The sequence below is a fragment of the Perna viridis genome, chromosome 1 (genome assembly GCF_037379345.1).
Source record: "Perna viridis isolate PV_CMFRI_1.1 ecotype Kerala chromosome 1, ASM3737934v1, whole genome shotgun sequence".
Classification (NCBI taxonomy): domain Eukaryota; kingdom Metazoa; phylum Mollusca; class Bivalvia; order Mytilida; family Mytilidae; genus Perna; species Perna viridis.
The window spans coordinates 52587423-52607175 of NC_142445.1; the positions used below are offsets into that span (position 1 = coordinate 52587423).

Here is a 19753-nt window from a genome sequence, read left to right on the forward strand (position 1 = left end):
ACGTGGTTCGAAACTTGGCCTGATAGTATAGCATATTTCTGTTTATTTAGTGGAATTGTATTGTATCCCATATAGCTCCCCATACTTGTTTAATCTCTGCAGGCACGAAACCACAATTAATTTTCCCATTGTCTTCTTTATAGCCTTTCTGTAATTAAAAAAAATTCCACCGGCGCAATTCAATTCAGATTTTCAGGGATGTTAATTTGAACCTTCCAACAACTTATATAAAAAATATAAAAAAATTTACCATTATTTTTTCAAATTTTATGCATAAACACAGAGATACCCTAAAAAATGACCCAAAATGGCTTCTGGGTGTCACAAACTTGACACCTTTTTGACCTCACCAAATCACAACCTAAATGTCAAATTTCTCATTTCAACACATCTACTAAAATAATTTCATTATTCCTCTTCCATTTGAGCACAAAAAGTATGAGAAATTCTGAAAGGAAGTGTTTCTAAAAAAATTTTGAAAAATCCCCTATTATTATAGGAACTATATTCGAATACAACGAAAAGCTAATGGCAGATAATTGTGGTCTCGTACCTGCACCGGAATAGGGTACAACAATAACGGCGGATAGTTGATCTGATTTACATTCACTGGTGTTATAAATAAATAAAGACATGCATAAGACATAATATACAGAAGTGGAAAGTAGAATGTCAGAATTTTATTGATATAAATAGCGTACTTAGGGTCGGGGTCGTAGAAGCGCTACGTCCTATCTTAACCAGTCGACCCCATATATTAAAAAACTTCATATGGATAGTATAAGTGCAATATTTGCTGTTAAAAAACATAATCAATGAATTTCGTTCGTTTTTTTTCTTCTTCACCCCCCCCCCCCAAAAAAAAAAAAAAAATCCCGACCCCAAGTACCTGCGCTATCCCTCAACTTACTCAGGCCCTCAAAATATTAAATAACACCAGTTGTGAAAATTTGTTTCGAACTGCACCATCTAAATGACTAAATCATTTTTATAAATTGAAAAAAGATCTGTTATGAATGTCTACTTTTTTCTACAAATGACTGTTGAAAGGGGAATAATCGAAAAAAAATATATCAAACAAGGCGCGGAATAGGAGAAAACGACTAAACACATTTTAATGTTCTATTCAAGATACTGCAGTGAGGGATAAAAGTGGAAATGTCTGAGAAAGCTGCTGACGAACTGCGATCAACCCCTGATTTCAATGACTTTGTGGTAAGTATCGCATTGTTAAGGTATTGGTCCTTCTAAGTACCTACAGATATGACAGGTACAAAGCGAACGTGAACGCAACAATATGAAAACGAATAATTGTTTCAATTCATGCAGACTTCAACTTGAAATATGAAATTTTTATATATGTTTACCATGTTCGTCACAATATGGTTAGCTATCATGTGGCTAAATCAATACAATTCAGTGTTACATCATGGATAAATTTGTGCCATGATAAATTTGTGTATTGAAATAGCCGGCCCGCTCGTTATCCCTTTATAATAACCGACAATTGGTGGACACAAGTGCCTGTGGTTTTTTTAAAATAGTATTTTAGTCCCAGAAAAAGTCATTAAAGATGTCAGACATTGATGATGGCAACATATAAAAATGGAAAATTTCAGATTTTACCTTTTCATTCTTAATTACAGCTCCAATCACCGATTCATTTCCAAAACAAATGATTCATAATTTTATTTGATGGGGGACATTTAGAGGACTATCGTATTATTTTTGTTAGCAGATTGTTAATAAACATACAAGTGCTTTAAATTAAGATTAAGTATTTTATTAGGATATTGTACTGTGTCACTTTGAAGACTCAGATTTTCCTTTTTTTTGTAAAATCAATCATTTGTTTGTTTTGATACAAAAAAAACTAAATACATGCATTTTTACACATTCATGAAAAATCTTTGACTTGGAATGAAAATGCTTGAAGAACTGCCGGACAATCGTTTTTAAAAATAAAATACTAATTAAACAAAATCTGCAATGAGTTTCACAGACAGTAAACAAATATTCCTGGCTAAACCCACAAGTCATAAGACACTTGTCATGCTAAAAATGCCAGACTACTTAATACGTTATTAAAGGAATTATACATAAATATGTAGTTATAATGGAATGGTGTCTTCTGGCTATTCCAACATTTTAATAATATATATTCTGGATATTCCTACAAGCAGAGAACAATGGATGTTGTTTTAGTAATTATTGCCGAATTAATTTTACAGGTAAATTTGGGATTCAACATTGGATTTAAACATTTTATTAGCAAAATTATAATGTGTTATAGAGAAATGTGGGGCTATTTTTGCCAAATTTATAACTTTTTTCACGGTAATAAATAAATAAAAGATAGACTTAAAATGTTGAAATATTGGAAAAAAGATGGAGGCTGAAAATTAAATTCAGTTAATTAATTTTTTTTTTTAATATATATATACATTTAAAACAGATTCTGAAAATAGTTATATACATTAATTTGTAAGCAATAAATGAGATTGATTCAATTATATTCAAATACAAGCTTTGGAAATTATTGATACATGTTTATGAAACTTCTTATAATATTAATTAATTCATAATCAATTATAAATGATGAAGGTGGTTAAAATATGACATGTTGAGTTTGAGTTGGTCCAAGTTCACCAGTTGGTGATATTTTTTACATTTTGAGTAGTGCAAGCAATAAAAGGCGACTAAATAGTGCTCAGGAACCTAGCCGGGGGCTAGGCGCTCTGTCTACAGAGCAGCTGGAATGTGTGCCCCAGGTGGTGGAATGGGGTACCCCAGGCGTGTTTCATGCTGGGGTTGTCAGGCTATAAAACGGAAAACCTGACCGCAAACCATAGTGGTGCACCGTGTTGGGAAAGGTGCCACGTTCATCGCACGTTAAAGAACCCTGCTGTGGTATTCGATAGGAACAGGAACATTTGCGCTCCTCCACAGGAGGCTAAATTGCTCGACCTTACCCATCCCTCCCCTTTTTCTTATGGCAATCAAAATTTGTCGCCCCTGTTGTCCTTGTGTCCCATCCCATTTTTCATTTCATCATCATTTCATGTTCATTTTATCATCCATTTCATGTTCATCATCTGAATATAGCTGAAATATTGCTGCTTGGACATTAAACACCAACAATCAATCAATCAGTCTGATACACAAGGGGTTCAAGTTTCACATAAAGACTAGACGTGGTGACAGAATTTACTGGCAGTGTTCTACTCGTGACTGCCGTGCTACCATCAACACTCTCAATAGCATACCTACCAAGGTAGCCTGTAACCACAACCATCAGCCAGACTCAACCAAACTCAGAGTTGACACAATACTCCAAGCTATGAAAGACAGAGCCAGAGACGAACTCACACCAATACCCACCATCTATGAGGAAGAGTTAGTAAAACTTCGCAACAGAGAATGGAATGACCACACTCAACAAGTAGTTCAACAGTTACCCACCTTCCAGTCATGTAAATACCAGTTCTACAACCAGCGACACAAGACACTACCCGCACTACCTACTTCACTAGCAGACCTACAACTACAAGGAGAATGGACAGAGACTACTACGGGACAGCAATTCCTACTCGCCGACGACAGCACCAACGGACGCATACTACTCTTCAGTACTCGACAGAACCTTACCCATCTTGCTGCAGCAGACACAATTCATGGTGATGGTGCGTTTTATGCTAGCCTTAGTTTTTTTTTACCAGATCTACACTTTCCATGCCATGGTTGACGGTGTAATGTTTCCACTAGTGTACAGTCTACTACCAGGAAAAGATTAACCCGTTTACACAAGACTACTGACCTTACTACTAGACTCCTGCCAGAACTTCAATATCAGACTCCAACCAACCACACACTTTCTTGACTACGAAGCAGCCATCAAAAATGCAGCAACCCAAGTTTTCCCAGGTATGATAATATTTCTCGTTTGTTACATCTTTGTAGAATGTTTCAGAATTCATGAAAAACTAATGTATCAGAGAGCACTGAAGCAAAAACAAATTAATCATTAATATAGATAATTTGAATTTTCCAAAATGATTATTAATAATTATGTTTTAATAAATGTAAATTATTATGACTTAAAATTTATCTAGCAATAAATTTTAATGTATGTGTTTTGCCTGTTTTAGGAATCAACATCAAAGGCTGTTTCTTTCACTATACCCAATGCATCTTGAGGAAAGCACAGAAACATGGTTTGCAGGTACCCTACCATAACAACGACGACATCCGTACCCTAGTAAGACGTGCTGCTGTACTGCCGTTATTGCCACCCGACACAGTTGAAGACGTTTGGTTCCATGCACTAGAGGACATCGACGACACCGACATCAACATAACAACACTTCGTGACCTGTGGAACCACCATGCAACAGAGGATTCAAGGACTACCAACCATCTTGAGGGCTGGCACGGGAAACTAAAGAATCTGGTGAAAGCTCCGCATCACCCTATCCTCAACATGGTAAAACTACTAAAGCACAAAGAAGCCGTCCATGCCTGCACCTTGCTCCAGTACCAAGCCGGTGGTAAACGTGTCCCAAGGAAACGCAAATACCGAGAGATCGACTCCAGACTGGCAACACTAAAGACTCGTCTACAGAACCAGGAACTCACACCAGTCAAGTTTGCTGACGCTGCTTCTCATCTTTTGCATCTAGAGTAGACGTGTGATCTTTTGATTAGTGCTTGAACTGTTGTGCTTTGTATGTTTTATTTATGCATTTATTGTATGATTCTTTTAAACAAATCATGTGTACTTAAACTTTATTTACTGTTTTTTTATTTATTTACAATGTTATCAGTGCTTGAATATTATGTACTTATAAAGTGTGTATTATCAATGACTTATTGTTATCATGAATATTAAATATTTAATAAAATTATAAAAAAAAAATCTTATTTTTTATTTGTTAAAAAAGAAAACTTTAAATGACACCTAAACACTTGCAAGTCTAAAATTCATAAGAATTTTCACATGAAACCTTTACAGATCCAAAATAAAATTTCATACAAACATCAGAAATGGGACAGGTAATTCCAATACATTTAGAATTCCAATTAAAGTTTTGTTTTTACAGTATACACAAACATAATCCCTTGTTTACGCAACCGTTCTGGCTATTCCTACATGGATTTTATAATTTTTACTTATAAATTTTAGAATGTTGGAATAGCCAGAATAAACGAATGAAATAGATTAACAATTTACAGTACAGGTTGATTCCTCCCACTATAAAACAATAAACACTAGATAACAAATAAATTCAGTAAAAATTGATAAAACAAGACCATATTCTTTCAAGCTGTAAAATGTGACCCCGTCTTTTTTTTCATGTTAGAGTTATTGCAAATGAAAATGAGTTTTTTTTTGCAGTTTTTAGCCAATATCTTAAAAAAAAAACTATGATATATATATATAGAGATATGTGTGTGTGTGTGTGTGTGTGTGTGTGTGTGTGTATCATAGTTTTTTTTAAGATATTTGATCCGATGGAGCAGTGTAGAGAATAGAGTCGTCACATTCTGAGACGTTGTATAATATTGATTTGTTGTGACATGCATCATTAATTTGATCCTCTATCTTACATAATAACACCTAGATGAACTGTCCCGTACTACCATACATCGTGTACTAAGTTACAGCCCTAGATTAATCCTACGAGGAGGAATCACCCGGCCAGCGAAAACTATATTTTTTATATAGCCTAGCTGGCCGAGCGGTCTAGGGCGCTGGACTTAGTGCAGGCGATGTTGCCATAGATGTCACAGCGGTATGAGTTCGAGTCCCGCGGAGGGAACGACAAAAATTTGCTTCGCAAATTTGACAGTTCTAACATCGTTTGGAATTTTTCAGACCCTTCTATATATATATATATATATATGTATATATATATATATAAACCATTCAATTAATGAAATGATCCTTATGATAAGGCCTCCTAAAGGCTTCATTGGGTCAAATTTGTCCGACGACTACTTGTTAGAGTTATTGCCGTTAAAAGGCGAAAAAAAATTTAATAAACCAGTCATAATAAGTAATTCGATGATTAGCTTGGAAGGAAAACTCTATGCGATTATAAATAATCTCCAATCCTAGAAAGGAAAAAAAATAAAGAGAGATGATGAGTACAGTTCGAAAGGTTGTCTGCACACCATGCGGGGTGGATCCAAATATTTACAAAAAGGGGATCAGTGATTACGATAAAGAAAGGGGTTTCAGGCTATTATTTGCTCATTTTTAGCAAAATTCTACTCAAACTTATAAACAGAAGGGTAACTCAAACCCCGAAATCATCCTGATGTATTCGTCACTGTTTCATGCATTTTAGGACAACAGCATTTGTTTTTTGAAAAGGAGCATCTTTTTGCACTAGACCGTTATGGCGAAAGGGTATGTTCTCTTTTTTTTATGGACACGAGAGACATCCATATTCAATATCCCTTTGAACGAAAAAAAAAGAAAAAAAAACCGCCGAATCAAAGGAACTAAACACTGACAGCTAGGTTGAAAACAAATTGTGTATTGATTTTAATCTTAACATGTTCGCCTCGTTACACCGAAAAATGATAACATTTAAAAAGAGAACATTGCTTTGACGATGTCATAGTAATTTTTATGATGCGATTTTCCAAAAAATGATGTCAGTCTGCGGTCTGGTGTTAGTGCTATTTGTAATAATTCTATCTGGCTATTTGAAATCATATTCTAAGACTTCCGCGTTTATAAAATGCATGTGTCTCTGACGAGGTTCCTAGAAACTGGCACATAGGTGTCTTTGCTACAATCTGTAGCACTCGAGAATTGTATCTAAGGGCAGGATTGATTTCAACGATTATGGCTGACGTTTGAATGATTTGACAGACAGTTCGGCTTGAAAATTTAGAAACTGGTAAAGGCCAAATAGTAGTTAGTAGTTCAGTTATTCAGGATGTCGGAGAGTTTTGTTTTTAATCATTTAAGTGTTTCATGTTAATCAATAACCTTAATATTATTCAAACTGGCGCAATGCTACGATGCCACTTGAATTTTTGTGTGATATTTTAAAGACACATTAAATGCCATTCGTTACCAGTGTTAATTGTTTTAAATTTACAGCAACAAGCTTGTGTTTTGATTATTTGAAGTTGATTCCTATGTTCCTTCCATCTATCTTATCCCTATTTTTGCAATTTGACGATTAATTGAGGAAAATTCAAAGAATCAATATAAATTGATTTAGTACATGATTACTTTGATTTTACATTAGTGGTAATTTATGTGATGAAACTAATTTTTAGATTGGAACGATGTTACATTAGGAAACAATTAATTTGAAGACGTTCTAAATTCGCATTAATTTAGAACAGTTGTTCATGTTGGATTGGTCTAGATCTTAGCTTGTTATGTTCCAGAACACGTGGTTATTTTTTTTTTTTTCAAATACTCGATTGGCCCGATTTAGTTAATCAACCAGTTGTTGAAATTCATATCGAATAATCATTTTCACATGATATTCAAATCTTTTAAATTCTATTCTTCCCTTGTTTGTCTACCCCGGACTTGACTTTTTCTGAGCAACTCGGCGGGTGTTTCTAGAAAAGCAGAGGACGCTTAACCTACCGGTGCACCTGGTCCATGCTCCCAGTTTTTAGTGGAGTCCGAGTTGCTCATTTACTTTTGTTACTTTGTATGTATGATTTTAGTTAGTTTATGTTCTTTGTTGTGTATGTCTGTTTTCCATGTCTGGTCTTTGTCCCTGGATTACATTATTTTGATTACCGCTATAACCTTGGTTCCCTTGGTTCCCTTGATTACTCTTTAACTCAAGAATTGATGTGAGTCTTCTTATTTGGTCGATCCTTCAGCGAGATTCGAACCTTTTCTATGCCCTGGCATCTACAGCAATACCCCATTCACTGATTCCAACGTTCTTGATCGCTCAACCAACTCGGCTTCATTAAAATATGGTTTTCATTAACCGGTTGATCTCTTGATGGTAAATCTAGAAGGAGAGCATTAACACGTGATGGAAATGCTTATAAAGTGTTTAAGATAGAAAACAAATCAACTAACAAACGTTTGTATATATACCGTATATCAAGTCTAATAATGTTGGGGAAATTCTACCATCTTACCCTGCACCATCGGAGGTTGTCCTATCATAAACGCTAAACAACATCATGTGTTTTTAAATGTTGTGACTAGATTTACTCATGAGGAATTGTTATCCGGTAAAGCTACATTTTTAAAGCCTATTTGGCTGAATGGTCTAGAACTTTGAAATCGTTACAGGCGGTGTTAATATGGAGATCAGAGTAGAGAATCTAGCTGAGAGATAAATCAAATTCCAAGCTTGCATCGATTCTAGAGTTTCGATAGACCGATAGACTTGAGTTTATATATATATTTGTTTTTCTTCCTCACATCTCAATCTTATGATAAGCTTCCAGTGCTTATGCCTATATAGTGATGTATTTGCATTGATATGTTAGAGTATCCTCCATTCTATAAAGACCTTTTATGTATCTGATTGGATCGGTGTCATCAAACTCTTTTCCAAAAACATTGTTTAGACCGGCATTCATGCTTATTATACAATAGTTATGCTGTATGTTGATAAAGGGTGACAAACAGGTATTATTTCGATTATTAACTTATGTTGCTGGAACATATGATGATTCGGTGATAGTATCTTATGTAACCTACATATTTTCGAACGTCTTCACGGATGTTATGTTTGCTAGTCGTATATCCTGGTTGTCTTTTCTGGATCATTTCTCATTCAATGTACTAAAAGTAAAAGTAAGTTAATTTTCGCTTGAAAAGATTTTTTTTCTTCAGGTGCTAGCTTCAGATTTGCCTATCACAGTCTATCAAACATAACTTGCTGATAAAAAAAATGCTAGTTCTACTAGAGGGGTCCCTTATGCACTCTCCTTTCTCGTTTGGTATGTGGCGTTGGAGATAGGTTTCACCAAAAGGCTCGTTTAATAGAACAGAATCATAGATCCCGAATTGGCCTGTGGTAAAACGGTTTGGTCCACAGTTTCGTCTATGATCGCTCTTTGCTGATAACCCGACCTACTTCCCAGTAAAGCAATCAAGGAGTTCATTTGCAAGGACACTTCTTAGCAATCGATTCAGTAACTAAATTCAATTGTCGGCTGATGCGTTTAAATGTTCATTCTTCCGCACCAACACAACATTAGAGGCCAATAGAACTAGCCAAATGATTCCATCGGAGGGAAGTTGGCGTAGATACTTTTATGTTTCCTCAACCATGAAGGTGGAATGCACAGAACATTGCTAAAAGGGATTGTGGTCTTTCAGTTGAATCCGTTTTTTTTTATCTTGGATGTCCCAATGTCGGTACTTAATAAAGGAAAATCCTGTATCCAGCTGCTATCATCCAGGTCCATTCTAGTTGTTTTCACTTGGTCATACGTATTCTGCTACGGATATCATTTTTTTGAGAAATGATTGTGTTGTCCATTTTATTGTGCGATAGAAAACTGGCTTGAGAGTATGGAATTAACTTATACTGGTATTTTCAAAGGTAACGTGTTTCTGATTTAATTAAGACCCTTCTATTATGGCATATGCCTAATTTATCATGTGACAGAGATCAATACAGAGACCTCGTGCTATTTTTGATTGTTGGCTTCTTTTATTTGGTTACTAAAATTGACTGTAAAATGTTTCCTGTCTATTCCGAAGAAATAAAACAATGCACGGAAATTATGTGTGCATCATGTGATTGAGGTTAGGGTTCATAGACAGAAATACAGCAATTATTCATACAGTGTATACTAATGATCGACCAAATGATTTTTATAAAACTGTTATAAACGAATTTAAATCTATCATCATAATCGATTCAAATGTTTGTTTTCATTCGAAAGTGCGTTGGAATAAAAAAATACTAGAATTAAAAAAAAAAACAAATTGCATAGGGTCTGTGCTGAGCCTGTGCATTTAGAAAAATTAATAATAAATTCTTAACCTGAAATTAAAGTCTATTCTAATCAAATGTTATATCGGTTTATTAAAAATTTAAAACATTACGTAATTTTATGCTTAAATAGGAGTTGTGTACGTTTAACGCGAATTTTAATTTCAAAAATGGTTTGTTATATATATGAAGCACTTAAAATTGAAACGTCGAAAATCTCAATATTCCTTTTTCGTATGCACCACTCTTTAGGAGACGTTTAGAAATTTTTAACATTACTTATATTAGTTATTAGGTAATACAAGGGCTTTCCGCTATCTTCAAGTTTCCTAAATAGAAATGATTATCTTTTTTTGCTAACGGGGTAATATCGGGGTAATCGTCTTTGTTTTCTGATTTCTCGTCATGTATCTAGATTTTGACGTATTTGAATTGTTCCATTGTTCACGCTTCGCAATTTTTTGGGCCGATATTTATGAATAGGGGATCCAAAGCAAGCATTTTTATTATGTTCGGACAAAGACAAAAATAACGAATTTTCCAATTCTGTAGTTCAACATACACATGAATAAACGATAACAATTATCACCATTTAGACAATAAAATTCTAACAGGACATACATAATTCATATTAACCAACTTCATTACTTTATATTCATGTTGACTAAGTAAATGTTGAACGTTTAGGTGCAAGCATACTATTTGTAAGGGGATTGCCTGATACTAGTAACTATGGTGACTTTTTCTGATGTAAGCAGCTTTCTTGTGTATTTATCTTAAATCTCTAATATTTTGTCTGGCATTAATTTAATTTTATTGCATCTTATAATTTTTTTTATGAAATGAAGCAGTTTAAAAAAAAAACGATCTTCTGACCTGCTTATCAATCCTAGTTTTCATTATAACAGCATACTTATCTTTTGGCGAACGAGTGGCAACTGAAGTACCCAAGCAAATTATCTAGTGTATGAAGGACTTAGGACTAATTAGTTTCCTAGTTCAATTCTTCCTTTGTGATCTACATTCATCAAATTACTATCCTACTAGAATTATACATTTTGCTATACTAGTATCTTGCTTTTAATAATCAACGTTTCTGTTGCTTTGTAGAAAATTTACAAGTCACGACCTCGACTTGTCAGCAAGGAGGCATTTGTATTTTTGAGTATCCAGTTTCCGAATGACGGTCCTGACATCATAGATTGTGATATTTCTCCTATTGGGAGTGTTATCGTCCATTCTGGGGATGGAGAAACTGGAGTACGTTGCTGCGAGTTATTGTCTGAATTAAAGATTGACGAGCTGGAAGCTGCAGAAACAACTCTTACAGAAAAGGTATCTTATTAGCTTCAGCTTTATAGCAGAGGCTGAAAAAAGATACATTAATAAATAGCATTGGTTATTGTACGATATGAGAAAACAAAGTTTTGTAAAAAGACGATAAAAATGTCAAAAAAAGTTCGAAATTATATGTATCTTATAAAAGAAGTTTTACATTTTTGGCGAATTGTAAGAGCTATTTGATTGTAAGTAATGTCGAAATTCTGAATTCAACTGCGTAGATAGTAAATAGTAGATAAAAGACGTCAGTGCATCGTTTCACAAATCACTGGTAAGACTTGCATAAACCAATGGGATGTACATATACGTTGGACAAAGCAAAGGTCTCAGGGTATATAAATGCATATATGTAGAATTATTGACTTGAATATGTAGGGTTAGTGAGTAAATATGTCATGCTTGAATACATAGGGTTAGTGAGTAAAGATGCCATGCTTGAATACGAAGGATAATTGAGTAAAGATGTCATGCTTAAACACGTAGGTTTAATGAGTAAAGATGTCATGCTTGAATACATAGAATTAGTGAGTAAAGATGTCGTGCTTGAATACGTAGTATAAGTGAGTAAAGATGTCATGCCTGAATACGTAGGGTTATTGAGCAAAGATGTCAAGCGTTTAAGCCAAGTTTTAACACTAAAGTGAGCAGAACTGGTAAAGCCAAAAACGAATGGTTAGTTGACAAAAAATGACAAGCCTTAACGAATGAGTTAGTGAGCATAAATTTTAAACCTTGAAACTTATGGTAAATGAGCACAAATGTCAAGTCTCAATACCTACTAGTGTTAGTGAGCACAAATGTTAAGGTCTTTTAAGTAAATGAGCAAAGATTCTATTCCTATACTCGGCGTCACATAAATAACATACTGTTAAAATTTGAATAAAAATATTTTCTTCGACTTTATTGACACCTACCGTCGTTTAAATTGTCTTAAATGACTTGCTCATTCGTTTAGCCAAACGGCTTCTCCCTAAACATTGAATCGTTAAATTCCGGTCAGATTTTAATTCTAGGTGCCAATATTTACATTGTAAAAAGTCGGCCATGTTTACAGTGATCGGGTTGCTAGGAGATGTTGTTAACGTTTAAATGGCTTGTCCAAAAACCGAAGAACCCAGAATACACTTCGGCGTTATTTCGGATATCTCAGATTTATTTTACGCGAACAACGTACAATACCGAGAAGTTGATCAAGCAGACTTCGTTTGTAAACAAATCGTCCCGTAAAAACCAACATGGCGAATATTAGTATGGGATTTTCCCGTAAGGATTTGTTACGCATGATTTAAGCTAATAAGCGACTTGTTTTTGAGAAGCTGTTTGGCTAAACGAATGAGCAAGTCATTTAAGACAATTTAAACGACGGTTGGTGTCAATAAAGTCGTAGAAAATATTTTTATTCAAATTTTAACAGTATGTTATTTATGTGACGCCGAGTATAAGTACGTAACATAAGTGAGCAAAGTTGTACGCCTTTAAACGTACGGTTAGTAAGCAAAGATGTCGAGCCTAAATACGTAGAGTTGGTGAGCGCAGATGTATGCCTTAAACGTGCGATAATTGAGCTAATATTTCAAGCCTTAGTACATAGGACAGGGGAGAAAATGTGCAAGCCTTTAAACGTTGAGTCGATGAGCAAGGATGACAGGCCTTTAATTTGACTTTGGGTTACTGTGCGAAGATCCTAAGCCTTGAAACGTATGGTAAGTAATCAAAGATGTCTAGCCTTATCTCAGTGACAATCATACCTCATTTCTTATTTTTAAAGCCTTCATACGTATACTGTTGGTCATTGGCACAGATCAAACGTGTGGCAAATGAGCAAAGATTCCAAGCCTTAGAACGAAGGGTCTGAAAGCAATGATTTTAAGCCTTTAAAATTAAAGGGTTAGTGAGCAACGATGTTAAAGACTTTCAAACGTATAGTTATTGAGCAAAAATGTCAAGTCTTAAATAGTAGGGTTATTGAGCAAAGAGACGATTAAACAAAGGCATAAAAAGCATTTAGAATCTGAAAGGTCATATGAATTATAGTTGATTTTTCATTATTTAGATTACAAAAATAGAAAACACTGACGAAGCTGTGAAGAAGTTGCGACTTACTGGGCTGCTATAACGGACATTACGATAGAAACAGTCACTCATAAGAATGTATTGTTTTCCCATCTCAACACCGAATTGGTTAAAAACGTGTTTCTAGCTACACGTATTTTCAGACCTCTACTGGTTGACCCTTACACAGTGGTTCTTCGTATGCCACTGGTATCACGAGAAGATGCAGATACAATCACTAAATGACTATCCCGGTGTTAACTCTAAGTCCTTGTTCTTAAGTAACCTTTTTGTCCTTTCATAGTAGTTATGATAAAAAGTAAAAAGTGGACAGTTTAGAAAACTTTTGAACATTTTACACAATATACTTTCAACCTTTAAAACATAACAACAGAAAAAAAAATATCAAATGGTTGGATTTTGCTTCAAATCAAGTAACAGTTTATATTAAAATGGATACTATAGTAAGAGATAGGTCTTCTAGTATTGAAAAGATTAAATTGTTCAGTAAAAAAAGTGTAATGTAGAAAGAAGAAGTACATATTTTAAAATTTATTTACTAGAAATAGAGTCATTATATACACTAAGAATGTCAGTTAAGGCAGGTCGTAATTATAACACTGACAACTTGGAAAGTTCAGTTGTTCAGATAAGAATATCAAAATTAATATAAATTCACTGTTAGAAATTGATTATAGTTATGTTTCATTCCTGTTGTGTGAATTTACATAAGTTTTAAAACTGGCAGAGAAATGTAATATTTACAATGCCCTTGTTTACTGGAGAAGAATCTATGGCCAGTTTTACTGTAAGTATTCATTAATTTCACATTTCAGGAAGTCTAGAAATAATGGATTGTGAAGCTGAGTTGTTAGTAGGAATGAAGGATGACAGCAACAAAGACTTACCAGTGACATTAGTCGTCATAAAACATGACGAAACTGAATTTCAGAAACATGAAAGGGATCGGAATTCAGATGAAAGTGACGTAGAGTCAGACGACAATGACGAGTTTGGAGTTGCAGACTTTACAAAGTTTGAAGAGTTGCCATCAGATATAGGGTCTGTTCCACCGGTACAATTCAAAGCAGTGTGTTCAGGTAATAAACGACTTCATGGGTTTCTTCCATATGCAGCTTGTATCACTGCAATGAAATTACTCCTGTTTTCTAAGCACGAAGATAATATAGATGGCACAAAAGTTCATTTCTGTTTCCTGTGTGGAACACAGGGTTTGTATGCCCTTGTTTACCGCAGTGAGTACGACGTCATGCTGATGACATCAAAGCTGGCAGGCTGGAAAGAGTGTCATAGTTCGGCTTTTTTTGTGATTTATTATGAATAGAAAATACTTTGGTCTAGTTGAAATAATTGACCAGAAGTTGAAAGGACTTGAGGACAACAGAAAGTTGGATGAACTGAGGTGTGGATTTCAGAAATGGTAATGAGTATCTGAAAACAGTCTATGGTACGTTGACGAAATATCCAGTTCAGTTTGTACAGAAGAACAATAAAAGTAGGAGAAGACCGATTCCAGTGTATCTAGAAGATATGTAAATCAAAATCAACTCGCGTGTCTTTTTATTTTTAAACTCCTATTCAGGTGTTTAAGTTCAATTGTTTGGGATTCACCACAAATTTTATTTTCATATTTTAAAACTGTACACGGTAAATGTTCTAAGTCTATTTCATTTTAATTAGTGACATTTATCTGTTATTCTTTGTACAAATAACCAGTTTTGGAGTAATGTCAGCAGACATGGTCGCTGAAGGTTGTCAAAGCCAAGGGGTGGTGTTGGGAATGGTCTCTCAACATCATTTTAAATGCCTCTTTCGGCGTGCGTCTCAAACAGCCTCTGACAACTTAAGTCCAACTCCAACCTTCACGACGGGTTTACTAACTGGTGGACCTGATCCGGCCGTTTCGACTGACTGGAGAAGGAATGAAGGCGAGTCACTGGGGCCTTAAAACCAGATAGCCTCGGGTAGATGGGGCTCGTAAACCTTGGAGGGTAGCCCATCTAGGAGGAGGAAAAAACTCTTATCTAAAACCTCCGCTGCCTTGCAGCTACACCATTCGACAGGGAAAGGCTTCAGGAGACAACCTCGAGGAAAATCCAGAACTAGGAATTTTTAACTACCTTCCTATACTTCCAGGATCAGAATTTCTGTTCAGAAGCTAAGGGTGAAGTAACCCCGACATAAAACCTAGAGGGCTGAAGACGGAGGTGTTGAGTGATATAGCGCACTCGAACAGACCACAACACCACGCACAAACAGCCAAAATGACACTTGAAACCATGAACAAACGATTTGGTGCATGCCCTGTGAGGACCCACCAGGCAGGCACAGTGTCGGGCTCTCTGTCTCGAAGGAGCCCAACCAATGCTACTGGAGGTACCTTAGTTTTGTCTTGTGGAGTCAGGGGACAAACAAGGAGAGCTACTGACCATAGAAAGATGAAACCGAAAAGAATAGAGCAACCACATAACATCGTGCAGTGGAATGCAGAAGGGGTATCAAACAAGAGAGAAGAACTTCAACACTTTCTGAACATCTGCTGTATTGAAGAAACACATCTGAAAGAGGGCAAACCTTTTAAGATCAGAGGATACCAAGTCTTCAGGAGTGATAGAAAGGAAAGAAAGAAAGGTGGCGTAATGACTATTGTAAGAAACAACATTAATGCTTTAGAGACAAAAAAGTTTATGGAGGAAGCAGAATACATTGAAATCAAAGCAACTATTGGGAAAAGCTCGTATAACATCGTTAACTTCTACTGTCCCAATGATAAGAAACTGTCACTAGACACCATACCAATACCAGACAGTTCACTCCTCATAGTAGGTGATTTCAACAGTTAGTCACAAAGTTAGGGATATAATACCATGGACAAAAGAGGAGAGACCATAGAAGACTGGCAGGATGAAAACCACCTTATCCTTGTCAACGACGCCACCGACGCGCCTACTTTTTATTCTCGTCGATGGCATACAACCACCACACTAGATCTAGCTTTCTGTACTAGCGATATACACCAAAAAATCAGTAGAAAGGCATGTGACCAGCTAGGAGGCAGTGATCATCGACCTTTCATGATATCCATTGCAGAAACAACAACATCTGAGTATGCTCAGCTACCAAGATGGAATTACAAGAAGACAAATTGGAGTATGTTTCAATCTAGAACAGATGAACTTACAAGGGACATAGAAATAGAGGGAAAGGGAAAGAATATTAACAACGGTGAAAGCATTCAACGCTGTTGTATTAAAGGCAGCAAGGGAAAGTATACCAAGAGGTGTAAGAAAGGACTACAAGCCATACTGGTCCAGTGAGATACAGGCAACACTCGAGGCACTCACAAGGGTAAGGGATGATGCAGAACTAAATCCCAGTCAGGTAAATAACATCAAACTCCAAAAGTGCAAGGCCAAACAAAGAACAAAGATTGAATGCCAAAGGAAAGGGTGGAGAGAGAAAACATCATCTATGAATATGTAAAAAGATACAAAAAAGCTTTGGAACTTAAAAAAAGCACTGAATGATGAGGGAAGCAAAGGTGAAAAGATCACGCTAGAAGGAGAAACAACCATAGGGAAAGCGGCAGCAAATGAATTTGCTAAAGGCTATGAGAAAGAAAGCAACACTGATATACCACCATCACGGAAAAAAGAAGTAAGAACTGAATTGAGAGAAAGATCAAAGGTGCCAACACATGAACTTATGCAGAGAGATATCACCATGTTTGAGATGAAGGCAGACATCAGAAAATGAAAATGAAAAAGGCACCAGGTCCAGATAACGTCACCAATTAAATGCTTCAACACCTTGGCACCTTAGCATTAACAACTTTGCTAGAGATTCTCAACCTGAGCAAGGTCAAGTCCCTCAATGTTTGAAAGAAGCCATAATGATGCCAATACTGAAGAGGGGAAAGAACAAGTCGAAAGCCTAAAGCTGCCGCCCAATTAGCCCAACAAGCAGTTGCTGCAAATTGATGGAGCGTATAATCAACAAGCGCCTACAGACATACTTGGAATCGGAGAACATTATTGGTCATGAACAAGCTGGTTTTAGATAGTACAAGAGCACAGAGATCAGACAACACATCTATCTCAAGTAGTCGAGGATGCATTTCAAACAAAGAAAGTAACGCTAGCTGTCTTTGTAGATCTTCAGAGAGCATTTGACAAAGTTTTGAAAGATGGCCTTCTTGTGAAACTTCTTAGATTTGGAGTAAGTGGACGAATGTAGAAATGGACCAACTCATATCTGTACAATAGAAGGGCAAGAGTACTCGTAGATGGGAAGCATGGCCGAAAAATTCTAAAACAGGGTGTTCCACAGAGAGGAGTATTGCCACCAGCACTCTTCATACTCTATATGAATGACCTGGTTCCAGAGCTACCAAATGGTATACAATCAGCACTCTACGCAGATGATCTTGTCCTCTGGTACTACTGCAAGGTACAGGATACAAACAGCATTAGATGTGGTAGTCAAATGGGCCAATGAGTGGTTTGTTACCATCAATAGAGAAAAAACAACAGCAGCCAGCCCTCTTTACACTCTTACCTAAAACCCAATCTATCAAACTGACCATTGCTGACATCCATATTACAATGGAAGATCAACAAACATACCTTGGTGTAACCTTCGATAAAAGACTTACATGGAAACAGCATATAATGACAGCAGAAGCCAAAGCCAGACGAAAACGAAACATCACGAGAAAACCTGCTGGTACAAACTGGGAGAATGAAGAAGAGTATCCTTCAGAATTGTGGGCAAGTGTTTACACAGACGGTTCAGCCACAAATGCGACAACAAAAGGAGGGGCCGGTATCTACATAGAATACCCAAATGGAATACAACAGTCAATGGCAATACCAACAGGATTACATTGCTCCAACTACAAGGCTGAAGAAGAAGCACTCATCCATGCGGCAAATTACATCAAGGAAACCACAGAAAATATGCAAGTAGTATTCCTAACAGATGCCCTCTCCGTAATACAAGCACTGACCAACAACAAACTACCACAACTTGAAAGAGCTATTTATTCCATCAAAAGCCTTAAAACTGCCATTCAGTGGATACCTTCACATTGTGGAATCGAATCAATATAAATAAAAAAGCAGATAAGCTAGCAAAGGAAGGCGCTCAACAACAGCAAGATGAAAATCATGTCTGCTACAGAGATGAAGACCATCATCAAGTCTCTGCACAATACCCCTCAGAAGCAAGATAGCTACCATCAACTAAAAAGATTTGAGCAAACTACAATCTTCAGGCTCAGTACAAGACACAGCAGTCTCAAACAACATCTGTACAGAGTTTTGAAGGTCATACCATCACCTGTGTGTCCCTGTGGAGAAGCAGGGCAGAATACAGAACACTTTCTGCAGAGTGCAAGTTACACCAGGCACAGAGAGAGAAGATATGGGATTAACCAACCCCCATTACAGAGAAACTGTATGGACCTGTGGAAGACCTACAGAAGGCGGCCAGATTTGTTGAGGAGACTGGCATTCAAGTGTAATGGCGAGCGACAAGAAGAAGGGGAAGCAGACAGATATTGAGAAATGAGTTATTCCAGTTATTTTTTCCAAGAAATCTGTTTTCAGATTTCATCAGAAGTTTTGAATACCAGTAAAGCAGTTACATTGTTTTTTTTTATCTCTTTCTTTAATGCAATTTGTATCTTTTATTGACTGTTTATAGTCACCGGATGTCTTTAAGGACCTGTATAATATTTGAGGTCTAGACTTCATTATGTACATGTTTTTTTTCTCTTGGAAATACAAGTATGCTTGTTATAATAGATGTAAATTCGTCAAGATTTAATGCTGACAATTGGGTCTCCGTCAATCGAAAATCTCCTTTCTTTTCAATCCTACATACCTTGTGTACAGTTGAAATCAAGCTAAATGATGTGTCGCATAATGTGTATCTACCCTCGCAAGACAAAAAGAAAGAAAAGACAGAAACATTTAATTCAACACTGTTTTTTATAAAGGATATGGGGTGTTATCATTACATTTGATAGAAAATATGAATTAGAAATCCGATTTTGATTATTCGGATGTCCATGTGTACCATTTAATATTATAACGTGATTTTTTTTATTAAATTAAGTCCATGTTGTTTGATTAATTTCCCAGCGGAGCGAATGTAGAGAATATGAAGCATTAACGGCTGTATAGATGACCGTTAGAAATATCTTGTTTATGAGGTTTTTTTCTGTTCTGCAGGGTACGTTTGTTTTGTGAACGTCATAGTTCTGAAGTTTTTTTTCTTATATCATTATCGGTTTTGAAAAAAAGAGATTTTCTGTTTCACTTCTTATTGGCTTTCTTTGGAGTTGCCTGTAGTTCATTGAAGATGTTTCTTGTTAATTTTAG

The 19753-nt window shown here is 36.0% G+C and overlaps 1 protein-coding gene, 1 long non-coding RNA gene and 1 pseudogene across 3 annotated transcripts in view; all 3 read left to right on the top strand.

The window, feature by feature from the left end:
- Positions 1 to 1131: 1131 nt before the first annotated feature.
- Positions 1132 to 11300, top strand: LOC148629317 (uncharacterized). The gene is made up of 2 exons (XR_015920947.1): positions 1132 to 1215; positions 11064 to 11300. It is a non-coding gene; the product is annotated as an uncharacterized LOC148629317 (long non-coding RNA).
- LOC148629318 (uncharacterized) lies at positions 3001 to 4684 on the top strand (annotated as a pseudogene).
- A 1215-nt stretch (positions 11301 to 12515) lies between the features above and the next one.
- The window catches only part of LOC148629319 (metalloendopeptidase OMA1, mitochondrial-like), a 142347-nt gene continuing 135109 nt past the window's right edge, over positions 12516 to 19753 (top strand). The window contains exon 1 of one of the 2 annotated variants that reach the window (XM_088548301.1): positions 12516 to 12659. The gene's annotated coding sequence lies outside the window, so the exon portion shown is untranslated. The remainder of the gene's footprint in view (positions 12660 to 19753) is intronic. The other variant, XM_088548281.1, reaches the window with a different exon arrangement.